Genomic DNA, 13,407 nt, shown 5'->3' on the forward strand with positions numbered 1-13,407 from the left:
GGACGAGAGTTCTCTTTGCCTCTGGATGGTACCAAACCCAAAGAATGGCAGGCTCCCCACCTCCTCGGCTTCACCCCAACCATCTTTTCTGAAATTTCCTACAGTAAACAATGACAGGAGATGTGAGAAGAGAATGAAGTTCTGAGGCAGCTCCTTTATGTAAAATGTTCAACAACACCTTGAGTCCCCATGATGCTCTCCAGAATCACCAGCCCAAGCAAGCCCTGGGGCCTAACAGGTCCCTGCCCAGTGTCTGTGCCTGTCCCTTCCCCAACAACCATGGGATCTGAGCTGACTGATTCTCAGGGCAACAGGAATAGTAAGGTGTGTGTGTGTGTGTGTGTGTGTGTGTGTGTGTGTGTGTGTAGCTGTTTGTTACATCTTGGTTGCTCTCAGTGTGGGTGTTTAAAATTGAACTGAGCTCCCTGCCAGAAGGTACTGGAAGCATCCAAAGTAAAGGTCTGGAAGTCCATGGAGATAGAGAGAATTTGTATAGAAGCCCACCCATGGCAATGGCTTGGGCTGTAGTAGCTCTGTGATTTTTTTTTTTTTTTTTTTGGCTCTTCTTAATCGTCAAAGCGAAGTCCTCATTCAGACACATGCTACTAACATCCACTTGGTCATAACCTTGGAGGCTCCTGTCCTTTCTGAGCTATTCCCACCCAACCCCTACCTGTTGTGAGCTCCAGTGACATTTCTTGTGTAAAGCTGCTTTCTGGTCTCTAAACCAACATGGCTGGAGTTCCTGCTTTCTACTTGGTGCATGCCCGTGTCTTCCCACAAGGCAGTCAGGAAGTAGTCAGGAGGACCCTAAGGCAGAAAGCTTCTTCAAGCCCAGTGCCTCCCAGAGCCTTGGAAAACCTGAAGCAACCTGGGCTACAAGAGATCCTATCATAAGAAAAAAAAAAAAGGTTCAACATAATACAAGTCCCCAAATGCATATTTAGACTAGTTATGATCTGAAGCTGGCCATTTATAAATGTTAAATTCAGTACACACACACACACACAGACTAAGGCATTCCTGGGAGAGAATTTGATATTCAAAGGTACAACCATGTGATCCAATTCACACATTCCAGGACACTCTTGCATTGCCTGGCAGAATTAGAAGGCATGGAAAGTAGAAGACCAGGGCAGAGGGGCAGCTCAGAAAGGACCTTGTAGTAAGAAATCTGATGTTGAAAGCTAGTTGTACCCATGAAGGAATCCTGAGGAGTTTACAGGAGGTAGAGAAGCTGCTGAGCTCTACAGTGTAGAAATCATGCCCTCCCTGGGAAGGACATGGCAGGCTGTACACCTGGGAGTGGTGTATGTCACAATGATTGGGGTACTAGCAGCTCCTGTCATTTAGGGGTGAGCTAAAGTCCAAAGGTGATGGAACTTGGAAGGGGACACACTATGGGGAGAGATGGGGGAGTTGTAGACACTGCCCTGCTTTTGAATGAACTAGGCAGTGTTGACCTTCCCTGTGGGAGAGGTCTATTAGATGTAAGGCATGGGTAGGTTAGATGTAAGGCATAGGAAGCAGCCGTGTGTAGTGGGTAGCTGTTCCAGCTTTGACCTAGAAGTACTACCCCCAGCGAGGCTTCCGGTAACTGTCACACCTACCATGATGATCAGCGAGTCAGGCAGTAAAAGTGAAGTTGCTTAGAGGTAGACAAAGGAGAGTTGGAGGTTAGTACATGGGTCATGCTAAGGCTGAGCAACCCTAATATCAAGGCAGGACTGGAAACAAATGAGGGGAAAGAAGTTTCCTGGGAAAACCAGAGGAAGTGTTGCCACAAGATGAAGCTGGTCCCGGGGATGCTTCAGAGTCTCACTTGGTTCATGGGCAGTGCAGACAACAAAGACTTGATATCTTCATTTCTTTTTCTCCATTGCTGTGGTTAAATTCTCTTACAAAAGTAACTTCGGCGAGGAGTTTGTTTTGGCTAACATTGAAGGTGCTGTCTACCATGACTGGGAAGTCAAGGCCACGGGAGTTTCAGACAGTTGATCACATTACCCTGGTAGTCAAAGGAGACGGATGGATGCAAACTTCAGCTCAGTCCCCTTTCTCCATTTATACAGTCCAGAATCCCAGTCAGGGAATGATACCACTCACCGTCAGCAGGTCTTCTCACTTCAAGATAGCCCCGCACAGCCACAACCAAAGGCCCTTCACCCAGGTTATTCTAGATTCACTGAGTTGACAGCACCAGCCATTACACTTGGCTTGTGCCCAACACTTGTCTGTACCTGCTCAAAGAGGGAGCAGGCCTCTCTACACAAGGGCTCTGTCCTGCACAGTCCCATAAACTATGGGCTTGTGACATTCAGATGTGTCTCCTATGCGAAGAAAAGAAAATGCACAAAAATAATCTCCAGCAGCCCTCCTTTGGGATAGACGCCAGCTCCACATCTGAGGAGGCCATGGAGCATTAGAAAGCATGGTCGTACTACAACTAACTCTGTCTTTTCCTTCCTTCATGGCTTCCAATGGTACCCTAATGGGTTGCACAATGGAAACACAATTGTCCTAAGAAACTTCTTAGGCTCAGCAAGCAATAGCTGGTTTATTCTGTTCTGAAGGATGGTGGCCATCACCTTCAACAACGTTGCAACAAACGTTCACATGGGCTTCTATTTGAACCCTACAAGACCCGACTTACGAGGAGGATATCAAGACCAAGAAAGATTCAGGGCTGTAAGAGCAGAACTCATGGGGAGCTAGAGCTCCAGGCCCCTATCCAGTGCTCTCACCGTACCTCCTTCCATCTAACAGTGAGGCTTCCTGAGAGGTGACCAGCACTGCTGCTGAGGGAGCTGGAACAGCCATTGTCCTAGGACCAGGTAGGGTCAGAAGGAAACACATCAAACACCCAGAAGAAAAGCACCTTCAAAGTCTTCCCTTCCCGTGTGTCCTCTAGAAATTCTGTCATGAAAAGGCAGCAGCTGACGTTAATAGGGAACGCTCCTTCGTCTGAATGCAAGGCCATCAAGAAAGGAACAAAAGAAAAAGAAGAAAGCCTGGTTGAACATGGAGGCTTTTCAAGTCGCCGCCAGGCAGGTTCAAGAGCAAAGTGTGGCACGTCGGACGGGCACTCTGCTCCTCTCTAAAGAGCATGGGTTTATCCACACCCTACGACATGAATGAAATGAGTTTTCAGGGCTGCCAACTCTCTGGCTAGGGTTCTGCAGTAGCACGTTTCTTCCACAATAAAAGAGAGGGGAATGACAGCCAAGGTTAAGGCAGAGTCTGAAGTGGAAGGACTGTCAATAATGGATGCAAAGCGCCTGGGTCATAGACGAGTATGTTTTCATAGCAAACCATTTCCAAGCACAGCCTCCAATGACTGGACCACACTTTATCTGCTCAGAGTGATGCAAGTAGGAAGTCTGACTTGAATATTTTCCTGACCTGTCTGCTCAGCTATTCCAGTACTGTTTGTGGAATAACCTTTGCTTCCTCTGAATTCACTGGCACACCTGTGACTGCACACTCAATTCTTGCCTACAGCCAATAAAGGGGAGGTACAAGACACCTCCCAGATACATGAAATCTGGCCTCACATGAGTGACATCCTGACACTGGGTGATCCTGGGCAAATCCCGGAGGCTTTTTGAGCCTTGGACAGCCTAACTCTTAAAACAGTGAGAAATAAGAAAGTGAATGTACCATATTTCCAGTACTGTGCCTGGCATACGGTAAGACTCCACACATGAAACCATGACTATTTTTAATGGCTCTTGGAATCTTCATATCCCTCTAGGCAGCATTTTGTCTACATGGCTAAGTGGGACAAGAACTGTCACCCGGGATAATGAAGACATGACTCTTGGGGAGTGAACTTTGGTAGTGGGAAGGAGACCACTTATTCTGAAGGGAAGAATATGCATGCCTATCTACTCTTTTGACAATGTTTTTGTATTTGGAAATGTTGAAGATCTCAGTTTTGTAGGAAAAAAAATGATAGGTAATTCTAAGCAAAATCTGCTTGGGTGTGAATATAAAGAAAAACTGAAATTTTAAGAATTTGGACACCATCTGCCTGGGCACCCAGAAGTATCAAGGAGGGATTTTACACCATTGGGGGTAGAACCTTAAGGCGTTGAAAGGAAATAATCTAAAATACCACATCTCTGCACCAGAAGGACTGATGAAGACGCTCCGTGAACCCGAAAGCACCCCTTTACTTGCAATAATCTCTTCCTGATAGCAAGCTTCCTCCAGGATGCCTATGGATGACATTTTTCATGTGTCTTCTAAGGGAGAGAAGGTCTGTTCAGGGCTACCCAGCGAACCAGACAGAGGGTTAGGACTACATCCAGGAAACCCACAAGATTCTATCCTGGAGAGAAGCAGCTCCTAGTGGCAAGTACTGCTGGAGGCTGAGTAAGATGGCATGCTGGTCAGTTTTTATCAACTTGACACAAGCTGGAGTCACCTGGGAAGAGGAAGCTCAACTGAGCTGTCTCCATCAGCTTCTGTGGGGCATTTTCTTGATTAATGATTGATGTGCAAGAGCCCCGCCCTCTATGGGTGGTGCCACCCCTGGGTAGGTGGTCCTGGGTTGTATATGAGAGCATGCACAGCAAGCCACGGGTAACAAGCCAGTAAGCAGCACTCCTCCATGGCCTCTGCTTCAGTTCCTGCCTCCAGGTTCCTGCCTCCAGGTTCCTGCCTTGAGTTCCTGCCCTGACTTCCTTCATGGTGGACTAGTAACTAAGAGCCAAGTAATTGCTTTCCTCCCCAAGTTGGCTTTGATCATGGTGTTTATCAATGCAATAAAATGCACACTAAGATAGATAATGACTGAGAAATGCTGTTGCAAGGGGGTCCTACAAGAATTCTCTAATAGAAATAAGGCAGAGTAGAGTGGGACAAAGAGAAAACAGGTGGAGAGGAAGAGATGGCTAATATAGAGGAGACTGAGAACATTTGCAAAGTGGCGGAAAGAAATATAGAATTAGCTGAGGGGAGCATGGAATTAAGGCAAGGTTAAGTTAATATATATTTAAATGATAGTGGGTGGGCCTGAAGTATGGGTGGTAATTCAGGGCTGGGCTCTTCTAGCAGTTTTCTGAGTTCAGATCCCGAGGTCATCACTTACTGTGTGGCTCTGATCACATTTTCACCTTCTCTGTACCTCCACTTCCTCTTCTGTTGGATGTTCGTTCCTCCCTTGAGGGCTGTAGGGAGGCAACAGTAAAGTAAGAGAAGATTTGTGGAACTGAGCCTGACTTACAACAGCTCTATGATAGAGATCAAATTATGCAGCTCATGGGAATTGTTGAGTTTGTGGGAGAGGAAAGACATGGTGGATAGAGAGCCTCAAGGCAGAAGGGATTTGATCCAGAACACAGATAGAGGCACTGGCTTTGGATAGGGAGACAGCTGGTTCCTCTGCTGTAACACGAGAAAGGGGAGAGGTTGAGTCCTTCTATTAACAAATATTAATTGAACCCTGGAGGCAATGTACCTAACACCACTGAGGGTGACAATATTACGGCAAGCATGCCTCCACCATGGAGCTAACACTGTAGTGAAAGACGGTACCTTTAATAAGTGAGTGTGGTGATTAAAAGATTAAAGTGATGGAGAGTGAGGAGAACCACAGTGAGAATACAGCGGAAAGTAGATGCTATTTTAAATGATGGTCAGGAAAGGCCTGGCTACACAGATGACATTTGCACAAAGATTTGGAAAGGGGGAAGTGTTCCACGGGGATCTCCCTGGAGCAAACACCGCAGGGGGAAGGCACAGCTAACACAAAGCCCTAGACCCGGAGCATGCCTGGTGGATGCAGGTGGAAGAACATGGGAATATGTCTGAGTTCTCCATCCTTCCTCCCCAAGCCCTGCTCCAGGAAGCTGAGCCTTCTCTGGAGGAGAAGGACACCTGCAACTGTTTTGACTCATCTCTTCATTCCCCAGCCCTTCCCAGAACACACTGGATATGTGGGAAGTATGCTTCCTATGGAAATACTGGCATGAGCAGGACTCCAGACCCATGTTTGGCCATGGTCTATGGTGGGGGGCACTGGGAACTGAGTGTAGACAGCACCTTGCTGCAAAGAGACTGGAACAGCAAGGCAGGGTGGAAGGCCCTGACCTGTAGAGCATGGGAATGTGTGAACTCAGAAAAGGCTTTGTAGCCGTGAACACTGTGTTGGTTGCTCTTGTTGCTGTGACTAAATAAACAACAGAAGAAACTTGAGGAAGATAGGGTTTGTTTTAGCTCACAGTTCGAGGGCTACGACCCTTCGTGGTGGGGGATGCTTGGGAGCAGGAGCAGGAGGCAGCTGGTCACATTGCCTTCCCTGTAGCCAAATAGTAAGCAGAGTGTAAAACTTCGAGGCCTTCCTCCCAGTGACCCACATCCCCCCAAAGGTTTCACACCTTGCATAACAGTGTCACCATTTTGCGACCACATGATAGGACACATGAACCCATGGAAGAGACTTCATAGTCAAACCTCAACAATACCTGACATTTAAAAGCCATTGGGGCTAGAGAGGGGGTCCACCAGTTAAGAGCATTTATATAAAGGACCAGAGGACCAGAGTTTGGTTCCCAGCACCCACAGTAGGTGACTCAGAGCCTGTTACCCCAGCTCTTGGGGGATCCAATGCCCTCTTCTGGCATGCTAGCACACATACAAGTAAGTAAAAATAAAATTTTTTATAAGCCTTTTCTACTTACTTTTCACCAGATCCAGCTCATTTATTAGCATAGATGCATGCACTTTTGGGTTTTAAATGCCTTGTTATCTGGGTCTGTGATCTGGAAGGACTTTAGGATGCAGCATTATTTTAGTTAGTTGTGTATAATGTATGTATCTTTTAATGATTTGGAGGTCAAGTCCGACATGAATTGGTAACCCCAGTTCATGCATCTTCTCAGGTCCTCGCTTTTGTTCACTCTGAGAGCATTCTGGCTGGAGTGATAAATCACACTGTCTCCCCCTGGCTAGAGGTAAGGAAGAGGAAGGATCCGGAATGAGCCTGGTGTGACATGCTGGCATCCAAGAGGCTTGTTTACTTGCATTTTGATGTGCAGATGCCTATAAGTACTTTTATACAAAGTCTAGGCAAATAGGCTGGAACGTAATCAAAGCTCTAGGTTCTCAGGGATGTTTTCTTAACTTAGGCAGAGGGGAGAGCCAAGAGAGAGATGGTACCTTTTTGTACAGCAAGGGAAACTGACGAGAAAAAAGTTGGCTGAAATCAAAGCAAATGTATAAATCAGATCAAGCCAGTATTTAAAATAGAAGACAGGATGCCAAGGGAAGCGCTGAGAAACGGAGGAGAGCTCAAGGGCACAGAAGACAGCCATCCTCCCGAGCTGAGGTAACCTTTGGCTTCAGCTGCACCCTCGGAAGCCCAGTGCTGGAGACCTCAACTGTTACCGACTCAACCAGATCAAGGTTGACACCTACGCACATCTCCAACTTTTCTGTGTCCTGTGGAGCCTCCGTATCTATGGGATAAGCACTCCACTACAAGAATAAGGCCTGCTGTATAGAAAAGGAGGCTCAAATCCTGCGGAGCACATTGTACAGCTGTTAGGCCTGGCCTGAGAACCCATAAGGAGAGAAACTGCCCACCCGCAGGGCAACACCAGGAACAAATTGTGTCGCTTCCTGTGAAATTCAAGCTGTTAGGAGGAATGTCTCGTGCTGTCTCTCCACTTCCTGAAGTGACCACCAGCCAACTCTAGTGTGATCGCGATGGCTTCACGCTGGTGATGAGCTGGCCTTGCTGGAGTTCAGGACCCATGTTAGACCTGTGAATGCCACTTATAAGCATAAGGAAGCCCTCAAGGAGAAATGTAGCAACGATGGCTCCTAGACGATAAGGAGCATCTTGCATCCTAAAATAGGAGTCACCAACATTCTATAGTAAGCAGCTCAAATCTGGCCAGCTCCCTGGTACCAGTTTCTGTCTCAGTCACTGTTCTGTTGCTGTGAAGAGACACCATAAACAAGGCAACTCTTATACAAGAAAGCATTTCATTGGGGCTTGCTCAGAGTTTCAGAGGTTTAGTCTGTTAGCATTGTGGCAGCACATAGGCAGACTTGGCGCTGGAGACACAGCTGAGAGTTCAACCTCTGGATCTTCCAGCAGTAGGAAGAGAGAAAGCCACTGGGCCTGGCTTAGGCTTTTGAAACTTCAAAACCCATCCTCACTGTCACACTTCTTCTAACAAGGTCACACCTACTCCAACAAGGCCACATTTCCTAATCCTTCCCAAGTAGTGCCACCCTCTGATGACTAAGTATTCAAATAGATAAGGCTATGGGGGCCATTCTTATTCAAACCACCACGTGGTCCTTAGGTTTAGAATGGAAAGCAGCCAAAAGAACGACATTCGTGTTCAGTGGTTTGCAGTGTGCTCTGTGTTTTTCTGGGATCTTTGCCTTAGATCATGTAACCTTTTCAGCAACCACACCAACCAGATACTATTACTCAAACTACAGACATGGAAGCACATAGAAGCTTCTAGATGGGCCAAGTGGTGATCTAAGATCAAACAGCTACGGACTAGCTCATGGAGAAATCTGACACGTGGAACTTTATCTCAGAGCTTGCTCTCTTAGCCTGCTTCCCTATAGGAAAAGTTCCCCACCACTGTAAGGGCAGAGCCTAAGTTCCAAAGAAAGATTTAGGTGGCACATGAGTTCACAGAGGAAAAATAAAGGACCTCAGAAGATCAGGGAAAGAGTGTAGGAGAATGTGGCATACATTCATAATATTCATACATACCCTTAATAATGGCAGGAACAGTAACTTTTAATTAAGCAAAACCTTAGCCATCCTGCCCCCCCATTAAATTATTCTCATTAGCAGACTGATGAATCTTTTGAGTAAAAAAAATTCTACTGGATTATTATATTTTCTAATGTCATCAATAAAACATTTGTGGAAATTTTTTCTCTCTTATTTCTGAAGGGTATGCATATCTTTAATTTTTCCTCTTGGCTCATAAAGTCTAAAATACTTACTGTCTGGCTCTTTAAAGGAAAACTTAACTGACTCATACCCTAGAGGATATAAAACCTTGGAGGTGACTTGGAATATGATTGGAAAAGCCAACTACAGTGTGGGTCAAGCCACTCCTATACTGCAGCGCACCTGTGAAGGTCAAAGGACCATCTCAGGTGTTGGTCCTTGCCTTCCACCTTGTTTGAGACAGAGTGCCTTGTTCACTGCTCTCTATGTTGGGCTAGTTGGCCTGCAAGCTCTGGGCATCCTCCAGTCTCTATCTCCTATCTCTCAGCAGGAACCCTGGGATTACAGATGTGCAGTACTGCATCTGGCTCTGTGTGTGTTCTGGGGATCTGAACTCAGATCCTTACAGCTGTGTGTCCAAGAGCTTTACCCACTGATCTATCTCCCCAGTCCCACTTTTAAGGTAGTAAAGGGCAAAGAGCTTCCACATCTTGGAGTTTGGGACAGATGACCCTGAACCTCTTGTCTCCTGATGATTCCAGCAGTTACATCACTGTAGTCTATTTTACAGACAGATACAAGTCCTTCATAAAGGATTCTCCAGTGGTGATCACTGAAGATGCCCTGGGTTGGGATTACTGGGATGGGATACGTAGAGCAAAGTCTCCCCTCATGGATGGAAGCACTCTTCTTGATGTGACCATCGGTGGCAGTTTGAAAGAAAATGCCCCCCAAAGGGAGTGGCACTATTATGAGTTGTAGCCTTGTTGGAGTAGATGTGGTCTCATTAAGGAAGTGTGTCACTGTGGAGGCGGGTTTTAGGTCTCATATATGCTCAAACCGTGCCCAGTGAGACAGTATACTTCCTGTTGCCTGTGCAGCTCCTCCAGCACCATGTCTGCCTGCACGCCTGCATGCTTCCTGCCATGATGACAATGGACTAAACCTCTGAAACTGTAAGCCACCACTACAATTAAATGTTCTCCTTTTATAAGAGTGGTCATGGTCATGGTGTTCCTTCACAGCAATAGAAACCCTAACTAAGACACCATCCCAAACCAAACTACAAAAACTCCAGGCAAGCACACATGAACCACCTCCCACTCAGAGTAAGCAATGAAATTACGGTTGCTAACTTTATGTTTAGGACCTGTACTGAATCAGTCTGAGGTCCCTTGCTCATCTGAGCAAGGATATTCAGCCTTTCAGAAGACAGAGACAGGCAGCTAATTTTTGGCAACTAATTTAAAAAATTCTGGGCAGTGGTGCCCCTGAGACATCACACGCAGGTCATCAGGTGGGACCTCTGCTCCTGTTCAAACCACAGGTGTTTAACTCTGGACACCAACATGGAGGGTGGGGCTGTCCCCTACAAAGAGCATCTTTGTGATGTTCTGCCTCTCAGAGCTCAATCATCAAATATCAGATCTCCGTGGCACACTGGTAGGTGGACAAACCTTGAAAACATGACATGAAGTCAAGGAAGCCATGTGTTGTGTGGTTCTATCCACCTGAAATATCTAGAATAGGCAGATCCCTAAAGGTGTTAAAGACGACCATGGAATCAAAGTTATGAGAATGGTGAGGAGGATTGCTTATTGAATGTAGTTTCTCTTTGGGAGATGTTGTGAGGATCGTGATGGGTGATACCATCGTTAGGGCTTTAATGTCCTTATGCTATTGCTGAAATTTTTCAGTATGGTAAGTTTTAGGTATACAGAGGAAAGGGTATCTTTAAATCAAAACCCTTGTTTGACCCTCAGTAGGAACCCCAGGTCTGCTCATGTGACTAATTCCAAATTGTCCCCTCCCTCACCTCTTTCTTTATCACATGCTCATAGGACCATATCTTAGTGTACCCCTAGGAGTCAGCAGGTAGGAGCTCAGTAGGTTTTATGTATGAATTAGAAAAAGGCATTCAGTATCCTCCCAACAATGTGAAGCAGCTACAAATTCATGAATCGCTCTTCAGTTTAATCTTCTACTCTCAAGATTAATCAACTGTTTAAGTTAGGTCCAGACTCTTAATTAAAGCTGTCAGCACCTGAAAGTTCATTTTCCGAGCCCAGCTCTCTGGTGAGAAACTGCAAATGTGGGAAATTCTAACACAGATAGACACTGGGCATGACCTTGAGGATAAACAACGGAGCCTGATGTTCACATATCAGAATAGCACATTGTACCTCACCAACATATACGTTTGTGATTTGTCTATTGAAAAAAAAAAAACAGTTAACATGAAATTTAGTAAATTGCAGGCTGGAGTTGCCGCTCAGTGGGCAGAGTATTTGCTAACATACATGAAGCCCTGGGGTCCGTCACTAGCACTACAGAATTGGCTGTATGGGGCACACCTATAATCCCAGCATTCTAGAGGCAGAAGCGAGAGGATGAAGAATTCAAGATAACCCGGGCTACATAGTGAGTTCAAGGCTAGCCTAGACTGTATGAAACCCTGTCTCAAAAATAAATAAATATTTTAAAATAATTGGGTTCCGATGCAGAAGCTGAGCAGAAATTCCTTTTTGTGTGTTTACTAGTTTACTAGTTGTTTTCCCCAGAATGGATCCGACTGCATGTGGTTTTGCTGTGTTTGGTTAACAGGCCATCTCTTTCTTGTCTTAGTTACTGTGTACCCTGCTCAGGGAGAACACACTTTCTAAACTGTAAAACTTTCAAGTGGCCAAACTTTGTCAACATCCTAGCTGAGAATATTGTAGAAAGATCAAACGGACACTTGCTATTGCTGATATTCGGGCTCGGTTATGAGGCTTTATGGTATGCAAAGTGCTTTCCAGAGGGTGTTGTTGTTGATGATGAAGATGATAATGATTTTGGTAGTCTAAGCGTCTGTGGTTTTCTAATTCACTTTGTGATTGATTTTTAGCAAATTTTTCACCCGATCATCATGTTCTCTCCCTTCACTAAGCAAGCATTCGTTTATTTTAATAACGTTTGAGGCAAAATATAATCATAAAGCAAACAAAAACAAACCCCCTCATTGATCTGTGTGCTTCTTTCTAAAGCCGAATACCTTCCTACTCCCTGTGAGTGACGCCCTGCCCTAGAGATTATGGCAACACAGTGTCTTGAATGGGTGTAATGAAGGTGTAGGATCAGGTGTGCAGAACTGAAGTCTAACTTAGTTCACTAAGCTCCGGGGCAAGGCACTGTATGAGCTACAGACCTGAACAGGACAGGGCCTCACCCTATTTAGCTTGTCATGTCAATAGTCCCCCAGAGAGAGGGTACACATGTCATACCATGATGGGCACACAAAAAAGACTAGGGCAGGTCAGGAGCAGAGTGAGAGAAATAGATTGGCAAGAGCCTTTAGTGTAGCTTCTGTAAGCAGGCGATGGGTAAGGATGGTGAGCAGGCTAGTTTGAATAATTTCTGTAGGCTGTGGAGTATAGAATATGGTCCTGGTATTCTCATATCTGGTCTTAGGGCTATTGTGCAAAGGGATAATGACCTCTCATGGGAGCTCCATCAATGAGGTGGTGGCATGTGCGCTATGTCATGATTGGTTGACATGCTTGAAGGGCACATGCTCATGCAAGCCTTGATTATCTATAGGTTTAGTTAACCCTAGGCGGGATGATACCCACAGACAGCAAGACCCAAAGTCCAGGATGCTATAACATAGAGATAGCGGCCCCCTTCTAGCCTCACTGACAAAGAGATGTCCTGACTGAATGTCCATCCATCAGAATATGGAAAATAAAATACAAGGTTACCATTCATCCTTAAGGGACACACACTGCGAGGGAGCCAGAAGGCAAGAAGCTGAAACTCAGACCTTGGCCTCTCAGCTGTCAGAGGAGGGGTCCGATTGTGAGCTGACAGATTGGGAAAAGATGCTCTGAGAAAAAAAGCCGCTGCTCCCTAAAGAGAAGGAAGGAGTGGCTGAGAATGGAAACCCTAGGTAGTTCTGAGGGAGGACCAGGTGTGGGGCTTGGGGGTTAGCGTGGAAGTGTGAACGATCTGCTTGACTGAGTGTGCTGGGAGGCACTAACCTGAAATGACAGTCACACCACAGGTTCTAGACCAGCACCCAGCCCCTGCACCACATTCCTGGGGATGCTGGTAATTGGTGGAGACATTTTTGATGGTCACGCCTTTGAGATGAGGAAGAAGTCTACTGTTAGAATGCAGTAGACAGAAGTCAGGGGTGCAGCTGGGTTTGGTGGTGCATGCCTTTAATCCCAGAAGAGATTGAGGCAGACATAGGAATATATCTGTGGTCTAGATAATGAGTCCCAGGACAACCAGGGCTACATAGTGCAACTCTGTCTCAAAAAAAAAAAAAAAAAAAAGTCCAGGATACTATAACATAGAGATAGCGGGCCCCCTTCTAGCCTCACTGACTGGAATGTCAAGCGTGTCAACAATAGAGAGCCCTGAGTTAAAGGAAGGATTGATCAGGGAAAGTGTATGTATTTGACGGTAAAGTCTGAATCTGAAGGATT

General features: G+C 45.9%; 1 protein-coding gene and 1 non-coding gene across 2 annotated transcripts in view; both read left to right on the forward strand.

The window, feature by feature from the left end:
- The window catches only part of St8sia2 (ST8 alpha-N-acetyl-neuraminide alpha-2,8-sialyltransferase 2), a 74,684-nt gene that overhangs the window by 19,750 nt on the left and 41,527 nt on the right, over nt 1-13,407 (forward strand). The gene's annotated exons all lie outside the window — the stretch shown is intronic.
- On the forward strand, nt 3,072-3,203 carry LOC114709455. Its single transcript, XR_003736935.1, has one exon. It is a non-coding gene; the product is annotated as a small nucleolar RNA U109 (small nucleolar RNA).

Source organism: Peromyscus leucopus, chromosome 1 (genome assembly GCF_004664715.2).
Source record: "Peromyscus leucopus breed LL Stock chromosome 1, UCI_PerLeu_2.1, whole genome shotgun sequence".
Lineage (NCBI taxonomy): Eukaryota > Metazoa > Chordata > Mammalia > Rodentia > Cricetidae > Peromyscus > Peromyscus leucopus.